Below are 10,231 nucleotides of genomic sequence, written 5' to 3' on the forward strand. Positions count from 1 at the left end.
AATTAAAGCAAAATCAAAATAGGGACAACTCAACCAAAGAGAATTCATACCTCTCATTTGAAGTTAAAGACTATGAAACCACTCTTTAGTCTTGTAATTAAATGAACCAAACTGGAAATCATCCAAAGCATTAAATGATGTAACATAGCATTCTCACTCTTCTTCGCCCTCTTCATTGGGAGATAGAGTGACATCATATTGTTTAAGTAAAATAACATTCACAAACTTTTTCATAGCCTTCAACTATGTCTATCATCACTTGTGACATAAAAGCTATTATTATAAGTCCTAACCAATACAGTTACCATGGTGCATAATATACTCTAGTTTGCATAAGTAAGGTATCCATGAGGTTAGTTAAACCACTCGAACTTTCATAGAGAGCAAGATGTATGCAATTTAACCTTACAAGTCATCTACCTACTTGTTTTCTTTACAATTAATTTATTGTTAAAATAAGTACAATTATAAAATTTTGGCAAATTTGGAGCAGAATGACCAACTTTCAGGTTATCTTTAGTACTACATGTTGCAATTGTAATTCAGGATCTCCAGTTGCTTTAAATGATCTATTATTAAAATAGTATATTGTCTCTTTTAACAGCCAGGTGTAGGGCAAATCTCTAATGGAAGTATATAATGTTTTCCACAAGTAACATCAAAGTCAACTCCATTATTATTAGATATTTGTCTTTTCACTTTTATAAATCATGCTCCGCTGTTTCATTAAAACCTACTTAACCCTAGGAAGCGAGTATAGCAAAAATTATAACCCAAAATTTAGAAAACACATACCTGAAAAAAACAGTGTCTCCCAAATGGGTGTGCCCGATTGATTTTGATGGGTGTTTGAGTAAAATATTGTGTGCTTGGAAACGTATAAATGCGATGTGGATTCAGAGAAGAATGGTTGAATCGACATAGGGATAAGTTGCGTCGTTTTGAAGGTGGGTTTCAAGAAGAGCACATTTCGTCATGTCGACGAACAAAGGATTCTAGGTGAACCGATGCTAAATCAAATTCATACGGTTCCAACACCGGTTCGTAACCCATCCGCCTATCGACGAAATTTAACTTTACGTGATTACGTCGACTCAATCCTTGTTCGCTTCACCTTCAACGCCCGCCCTTCTGCAAATCGATCCACCGATTCCCCATCTCCTCCAAAAAAACGTACGGCTTAATCCCCAATAGGAAATCCGACATATTATCCCAAAAAAAACGGTAATTCCTTGGTCAAATGTCCTGTTACACATTTTTTTTCAATCGCTTCGAAAAAACGATCCATCTAACCGACATGGCTTCTTGAAGACATAAGGGTATATAAACGCTCCTTATTCCCTCTGTTTGATATCTTCTTCCCCCGTCAGTTCCTGATTTATCATCGCTTCCCTTTGTTTCATTGAAGGTTTAGGAAAACGACTTGCTTAGTCCGCCTGTTTTTCCCTCCATTTTGGGACACTGACATCCTCCTTCTCCATACCACCGCTCCCTCTAATCCAATAATATTCAATGTTTTTCATTTTCTTCTGTTTATGACTACTATCTCAATATTTTACATGGTGTCTTACATGTATTTTCTCTCAAATCCGATCATCACACCCACTAGCACGACTCTTTCTTCTTTCTGTTTTTGGTCTATGTCTATTATAGAAAACATACAGTTTGGTCTATGTTTATTATAGAAAACATATATAAAGATGGGAAGAAGACAAGATTGAATCACGTAAATAATTTCTCCTTCATCTCCAATCAACAATTACAAAGTTAGAGTTATTTTTGCTCTAATTTTCCTTGATTAGGGTTTTCAGTATCACCATAACTGTTGATTATGTGACCATATATTAATGAAATAATCTTTATGAGGAGAGGGGTTGTTGATTAAAAACATAGGTGATCAGGATGTGTGTTTTGAATCATTTTAGTTACGTTCTTCACAAATGAATGTACATATTGATTACATTTACTATGATGCTAATATCATTCTTAATAATTGCAAAGTTGTTTGTTTACAGACTTCCTTGGCTTTTTGTATATGATTTTCAAATCAAATTCTTTCTTTCTTGTTTTGAAAAGAAGGTAGGATGGGACACATGGCATATTTCATTATCAGACTTCTCTCTTTATAGTTGTTGGATCTTCTGATGGTGATGGGAGGGGCAATATGCTTTTCATGTAGCAGATGAATCATTCCTTACATGTGACACATTTTCTTCCACCGAACCTCTCTGAATCCCTTTGTGTTATTTTGGTTATGTGGGACCTCTGATGTGTTAAAAAAAGTGATAGTTGATGCAGAATTCATGCCATAATGTTGAAATTTCTTGATGCTAAGTCATTTGGGTCACAAAACAAGGTAGGAGAGTATTTGTCCTCTAACTTTTGTTTTTCCATAAATGTTCAAATCTATATTGAAACCAAGTATCTAAAGTTCAAATGGTTTATCTCAGGTGCTTTGAAACCTAAGACAGAAGAAATGAAGGAGCAAAAAAGAAGATGCACATATATGTATGTTTTTTATGCTTCTTTGACCATATCTAGTATTTCTTAAATGTACGCTAGACAATGATGCCATACCACGTGTTACACTTTAGTTTAATGAGGCATATTGCACATTCATTTAAGTTAATTGATCTGGTCTGAGTAGTAGTTATTGAGCATCATGATAAAATACCTAGCATGGTTTATGATTTTTTTTTCTTTCACCTTGTTGCATTTATGGGGTATGTTGTTTGATTCCATCGATACTTGGAGTTTTGGTGGTGTGATGTTTATAGATAATCAAGTTTATCTTATTCGTATGACTATTTTCATTGTTTCAACACCTTAGAGGGGTACTCCATTTTTGCTAATGTTGTTTATTGTTTTGGCCTTTTAGGTGATTCAAATACGCATGGGATCAAGGTCAAGTATGTACTTGACAAAAGAAAAGGAGTTATCAAGGTAAGCCTGTCAGGTTGTTTCCAATGTGCAAATTAAACAGTGTCAATGCCATGCTTGGCATGCTATTTGCCTAAGGGTGATGACAATAAGACAAATGCTGTAGTTTTTCCCACACAAAAAATGAAGAGGAATTCACTGTTCAAAAGACATTAATGCCCTTCTTATCACCATCATCAAAAATAGCCCCATAAAAACTTTGGCAGTATTGTGAAGAACTCAAAAGTTGCTGCTTCAAGGTCATAAGTTGTATATTACATAACTATCTTTGTTAGATTTTATTCAATAATGTTCATTCAACATATATGAATAAGAAACTAATGATTATATATAAGTTGTAAGTTTTTCCAAATTTGAAAATTAATTGGTTTGACCATTGAAGTCAAACTTTCCTTCTTTTGACTTCTCAACTCCAAAATTATTTCTTTTCGTTTCAGAAAACTCTTACTAATATGATATTTTATCTTTCCTTTGTCTTGTAAGCAATTAACAGGTTAGTAGTTTATGAGGCTTTAAGATGCTTTTGTATTTCACTTATCAGATGATAGTGGTTGTTTAATTGAAATCTTAGAATAATGAACGAGCAATCTGGCTGTGAATAAGGTAGTCTGGTTGTCAGTTTTTCAGTAAATTACTTGGATGGTTTTTATTATTGTTATCAGTCAACCCCATCAGCAAGGATGCCTTTGGTTGCAAAGATTAAGATAATCATATTCTTTAATTATTTGTTGTTTCAAAAAAAATCGTAGTCTTTAAACCCGGTTGTTTTGATGCCAAGTACTTTCAGTTTAGTTTCTAGAATTTGTTTTATTTACTGGCTTGCGATTTGAAATTTGTTAATATTTGTGTTTTTTTTGTTCTTAAATTACAAACTTCTCTTGATTTTTAATAGAAAAAGCAACGAATGTTGGTTTGTTTCAAGAAGTATAAGCATTTCATATTGACTTTCAAAAATGTTTGAATGTCGAACCTTAGAGCCTAGAGGTATTAAATTGTCATTAAAATCACATGGTTAATTAATTTAACAAATATTTTATTTCAAAGTCAATGCAAAAAACATTCAAGTCTCCGTTACTCATATGTAATGCCATATTACTTATATGTATTGTCACAAAGAATTTTACGAATGTTATTTGGAAAAAGTAATATATTTGTTAAGTTTTCTCAATTTTAAATATTTAATTTATCGTATTGCGTCTAAAATAAACTAGGTGAATGAGAATAAAAGCCCATATTGCCCTTCTGATTATTTTTCTCTTGGACCGAATGAATTGTTTGAACGAGTAAACGGCTATTATACCTTTTTGTCTAAAAAAATATAGGTAAATTTCTTCTTTTGATTTTTTTAATAACACCATTGTTTTTGAGTTGGGGTGTGTTAGTTTTTTTTATGAAGTGCTTAATGGATTAAAAAGAGGAATCGGTTGAAACTTCAGCCCATCAAGAGGAGACATTACGGTTATCCAACATCCCATTTGGGGGATACGTTTTCTTGACAAATGTTGTTTTGATAAATACATGATTAGTTTTGACTGATTTGTCATGGTGCTTTGAGTATTTCAATGACCAGTAACGACATCTTGAGTGTTTGATTTTGTCATTGTTTGAACACGGTATGAAAGTTAAACTCGTGTGTATATTGGTGTAAAAAGAACTGTTGAGCTTGATGAAAAGTTTTTCATTGTTGCTGTCAAAATACGTTGTTCAAGTCAAAAGGATGCAATCAACTTTGATCAATTGTCGGTGGATCTTCTTAGGGATCAAAACTTGCTTCATTTCAAGGTCATCACCATTGGATTTGAATTCAATGTATGATCTTTATTAACATAAATCATTATTCACTTTACATATTAGATTTTACATTTTTTCTTCTTCTTAGGAAATGTTGATTGAAGATGAGAAGATTGCAAGGTTGAAGGCTGAATGTGTATAATGCGGTTGTTACAGCTCTAAAAGAGATATATTAGTACAATCCAAGTGCCATATATCCTTTGTCAGATCTTTGGAGCAAAAATATGAATAGAAAGACAGATTGAAGACGGTGTTAAATTTATTTTGAAGCAATGGAAATTTTACAAATAAAGTAAACAAGGTTCAATACGATTGCGGATGGAAAAAATTGATTACAGGTTAGTTTAGTCGAGTAACAACCCTAAAATAATGGATTTATTGATATTTTTTATCTTGATGTTGACATCTATTTTACTGTTATTATGAAATTTGTCTAATATCACAAAAGTTGAACAACTTATTTATTTATTTATTTATTTTTAATTGTTTAAAATGAGAGATTCATATTTGAACAAAAAGTTTATCATACATACAACTCTCCCAACTATATTGTCTACATATTTTTTGTCCAATTTTAATTGAATACCTTAACAAATCCCTGTTTCAAGTGATATGACTATAATTTTTAGGCCACAATTGAAAAAGTCAGTTATAATCCGGGAATAAAACTAGCAATTTTAATTAGAACTTAGAACATGGATAAAAATTTCAAAAACCTCAAATAAGGAATAAAATGCAGGATAAAACTTATTGGAACCAAAATTGAAAAACAACTATATTCAGGGACCAAAATTGTAATTTAATCTTTTTTTTTTTTTCGTTATTTGCAGGAATATCTAGACGATACTATGCAGGTAACACCAACAACCATGAAAGGTTGGGCGAGTTAGTTGCATGGAGCAGTTGTACAATAATCTACTTGTTGGTCATCAAGTCTTCAATATCGCAGAAGTGAACCTTAAGGACAAGTTATTTTTGTAGCCCATGACATATCACACTTTAATGGCCTTTTGATGCTCTTGTATTTTTTATGTTAAGTGTTTCTAATATAATTAACTACTTTTTATTATACTAATTAATCTTCACATGTTTTACATTTAGAGGCGTTATACAGTACATTCTTCTTTCTATAACAATTGAAACAATATTTACTATTACTGGAGTTGTGAAGGAAGCTGTCACAATACTGGTATGGCCCTCTCTTTAAGTCAAAAATAAGTAATCACTATAGAAAATAGTTGAGTGGCTAAATCTATAAAATGGTAAAATCAATATTGAAATGGTTTCAGTTTTGGACAATACACAAAAGAAATAAAAAGCACAAGGACCATTTTTGTAAATTACACGATGAATTATAACCAACAACTGCTAAGGAAACGACTTCACTAACATCGTTGCAAGATGTAATTATATTTAATTTTATTTAAATACCAACTGTTTTAATGTTCTATTTTTATTATTCACGTAGCTGTATTTTACACTCATGGTGAATTTACATGGTAGAAAGTAGTTGCTCTCATTATAATCATGTTTGGTGTGTTTATTCGATTGGTTTACAACCTACTGATTTTCTATGTTCCATCTCTCTTTTATATGTTTCTTGATTTTACATGTATTGACTCACAAATATATCATAAACTACTAACTAATAATCACAAGGTTATTCTTAATGTGTAAACTATTCGAGAGATAGGAGTGTTGGATGAAATTAAAATTTGACTTGTTTGGATCTTGCAAACTGGCAACCAATTTGCTCTTTTACATATCTACTAGCCATATAATGGTGTTAAGATCTACTTTGCTTCACCACAAGTTGTAAAGACAAAGTTATTCAATTAAACATTATATCAAATCTTATAAAGATATGTGCGTCCAATGTTGTGTGACCTTTGTTGTTGAATCCACATGACACTACACAACATCCATTAACAATGTAGTAATAATGAATCACTTTTGTTTAATTACATAACACATCAATTAGCTACTTGATGTTAATATTAGATCCAAATATGTTAAGATGGATGCAAGGGCTAAAAAAGTTTTTAAAGTCCCAAATCCTTCTAATTTATGCTTAACTTTTTAGGTCATGTAGAACCAAGAAGCAATGGATATAATGTTAAAGATCAGTGGGCAATCAAGAACAAGTGACTAAAGCCTTGAATAGAGAAATAAAGTTAATTGGTTTTCAATAAGATGCAAAAATCTATCACGAATTTACATGGACTACCATATATTCGCTGATTATAACAATGTAATTCCATTTTCATTTTCTTATTCATGCATTTTACGTTGAAAATATCATCGATTTATAGCATTGTAGTTTCAGTTTTTTGGTTATTAGCACACAATACTTTAGACAACGAATAGGAAATACCCAAACTACCTTCCATGGACCGTGCTTAGCACGGGCCACAGACATACCTAGTATATATATATATATGAAATAGAAAAGGAAAATGAAACGTAATGAAAAAGATGAAAAATAAAAGATATGGCGTTAATTAAGAAAAAAGAAAATATCATTTGAATTTAGATTAATAGTCATATCAATTTGGGCTTTAAGTTAAATGGTTTTGACTTTACTTAATAAAGTGGTTTTGACCCAAATTTCGGGTGTGATTAACAACACCCTGTTAGCTTGTGTGGTTTTGAAAGTATCTGAAGTTGTCTGAAATAATGCTATTTTAACAGTAAAATTTATAATTTTTGAATTATGATATATTTTATAACATCAACATTTCAAACTCTTTTGATTCTTGTTGTTTTTTATCAACCGACTCCATGGAAGGCTACGTGCTCATTAAAAGCTTTCTCATCTAACTTTCTAACAAACCATTTCTTTCTGTTTCTGCCCTCCATTTAAATACATTGATAGTCATCCACAAACAACTCGTTTGTAAAAACTCAATGTTAACCTATCACAAACTATATTTTGAATAAACAACGAAAGTCTTAACTTATTACATATGTTTTAATTTGAGTTTTCATGTAAAAGAAATGTAGGTCGATGTAGTTTGTGATTTCCTTGTAAAAAAATAGTCTCATCCCAAACTAATATTGGAAATTGGTGCTTGAATTAAACAATTGAATTTGTCAACTTTAATCAAAAAAATTCAAGACAAGTTTTTCATAAACCGAAATGTAGGAGGTGATGGTGTCTCGACGTCTTTATCTAAAAATTGGAACGCAAGTATTTCATAAGTTGATTAAGGTGCTGTTTGTTTTTTGAAGAGAAATTGCTTGAAGTCTGAGGACCACCTCTTCAATCCTCTGTAGCAGAAGAGGTGGAACAAACAGCTGCAGCATGTAATAAAAAATATGTTTGTTTTTTAACGTCTGCAGACTGCTGCAGTAAGTTAAACTAAGGCGTGAAGAGGTTTGAAGCAGTTGGTTTAGTGTTGCGCCACGCAGCACACGCGCATCAGTTTTTAAGTTAGAAGTCTTCTGAAAAACAAACAGCTGTGTATGGCCACACGCGCAGCGACGCAACAATAAGTGGTTTTAAGTGTTTTTTTTTAAAAAAAACAAACAACACTTTAATGATGGAGAAAGGCGGTGGATGGTGAAGAGAAACAATCCACAACACACAATTTACAACACCAGTGGTTATAGTAAGGTTGGGGAAGTATTCGAGCCCTAAAGAGAAACAAAAGCAAAAATAGAGAAGAACAGAAGGTATTACTGTCTCCACCGCTTCATTCCTTGGTCACCTAGAATTGAAGTCGGCTTCAATACCGGTGGTTTAGAGCCGGAGTGGATTTCGATCGATGGCGACACCCGTCGCACACCTTCAATGTCGAAGCAGATACTTCTCTCGGGAAACGATGGACAAAAAAAAGTTCAACAAAGATAAAAATTAATTTCAACCTCTTAATTCTGGATGAAACTGGTGTTAAATGAAGTTAATTGGAGGAATGAGCGGTGGGAAAAGAGATTCAAAGAGAAGAGAGAGGTGATGAAGGATCGGGAAGTAGGGCCGATAATTCTCTACACGACCGCGACACAATATGAAATAAATGGGTTTGGGTTGAGTTTTTCAACCCGCCAACCCGCCAACCTGTTTATTAAACGGGTCATATATGGGTTTCTTAAAAAATAAACGGGTTGACCCGCCAACCCGTTTATATTCTTAATAAAAAATTATTTTACTTTAGATGTATTGATGTATCAAGTATTAATATTTAATATGTATTATATAATATATATCATTGATTCATAGACCATTTGATTGTTTTGACATTTTGACTCGTGGTGGATAGTCTAAGGTCCTAAGTCGTAACCTATAAGGCTAAGAGGTCGTTTGATAGTTGCTATATGAGAAAGTGCTGTATGGGAAAGTGCTGTCTGGAAAAGTTTTCTGACTGGGAAAGAAACAATGCTGTTTGATTGTACATATGACTGACTGTGCTGAATGATGAAAAATGACCATATTACCCTGCTGTTCTATTTTGTGATGGATGAAGTTGCTGAATGATTATAAAAACATATAAATTATCATACAAAATCAAAATTACACAATAATCATTTAAAAATCCGAATACAAATTGTCTTACAAAGTAATTAAACATAAATCAATCAAAATCCAAATAGAAACATACTAAAATTGAAAATAACATACTAATTTGCATACATCTCTAAAGTAAACTGGGTGAAAGTAGTTGATTATCAATCTGCTCACGCAAAGTAGCCATGTATTCAACGGCTTCTGAACCCCATTCTATGCCTTGTGTGTTTTCGCCTTCAATTCCTCCACCGTGCGTATCAAGATTAACCATAACGTTCTCTTCAAAAATTTCAAATAACTCTTCTTGGATATTGTATTTCCTTATAAAATTATGGACCGTGACATAAGCAATGACGATGTCTCTTTGTATCAGAAAAGGATAAGGAGCCATTTGTTTTAAGATTGGGAATCTCGCCTTCAATACACCATAAGCACGCTCAATAACATTTCTAAGTTGTGCATGAGTAAGATTGAACCTTTCTTCTTTAGTTAAAGGTCGACGTCCTCGAAAATCGGCTAACCAATACCTAGTGCCACGGTACGGAGCCATGAACCCACGAGTGTTGGTATATGCGGCATCACAAATATAATATTTATCTGTAGGCGAGTGACATTTATTATATAAAGAATACAGATAATAAAACTTATATAAAGAATATAAATAAACTTATATAAATATTAGAAACCTGGTGGAGGGAATGGAAATCCGGAAGATGGATTGAATGCAACTTCTTTCAAAACTATTGAATCATGTGCTATGCCTTCCCATCCAACTCATACAAAGGTGAATATCATATCAAAATCACAAATTCCTAATACATTTTGATAACATTCACATTTTCCTCTTCCCCTATACCTCGTTTGTTGATCAATGGGCACAACTGCATGTACAAGAGTTCCATCTAGTGCACCTATTGCTCCGGAAAATATAGCTTTTAACCGTCTTTGTCGTTCTGAGGCATGTCTTGTTGGATTAGGATTTGTTGGTACTATAAT

The 10,231-nt window shown here is 32.6% G+C and overlaps 1 long non-coding RNA gene across 5 annotated transcripts; it reads left to right on the plus strand.

Annotated features, from left to right (window-relative positions):
- Positions 1-710: 710 nt before the first annotated feature.
- LOC145004663 (uncharacterized) lies at positions 711-6,961 on the plus strand. Of its 5 annotated transcripts, none has more exons than XR_013662423.1 (7): positions 711-1,319; positions 1,409-2,356; positions 2,451-2,508; positions 2,879-4,749; positions 4,820-5,069; positions 5,562-5,920; positions 6,815-6,947. It is a non-coding gene; the product is annotated as an uncharacterized LOC145004663 (long non-coding RNA). The 5 variants fall into 5 exon arrangements; XR_013662426.1 differs by having other exon boundaries at positions 714-1,224; positions 2,080-2,356; positions 6,815-6,944; XR_013662424.1 differs by having other exon boundaries at positions 715-1,224; positions 2,077-2,356; positions 6,815-6,944.
- The last annotated feature ends 3,270 nt before the right edge of the window (positions 6,962-10,231 follow it).

Source organism: Lactuca saligna, chromosome 7 (assembly GCF_052625555.1).
Source record: "Lactuca saligna cultivar CGN05327 chromosome 7, ASM5262555v1, whole genome shotgun sequence".
Lineage (NCBI taxonomy): Eukaryota > Viridiplantae > Streptophyta > Magnoliopsida > Asterales > Asteraceae > Lactuca > Lactuca saligna.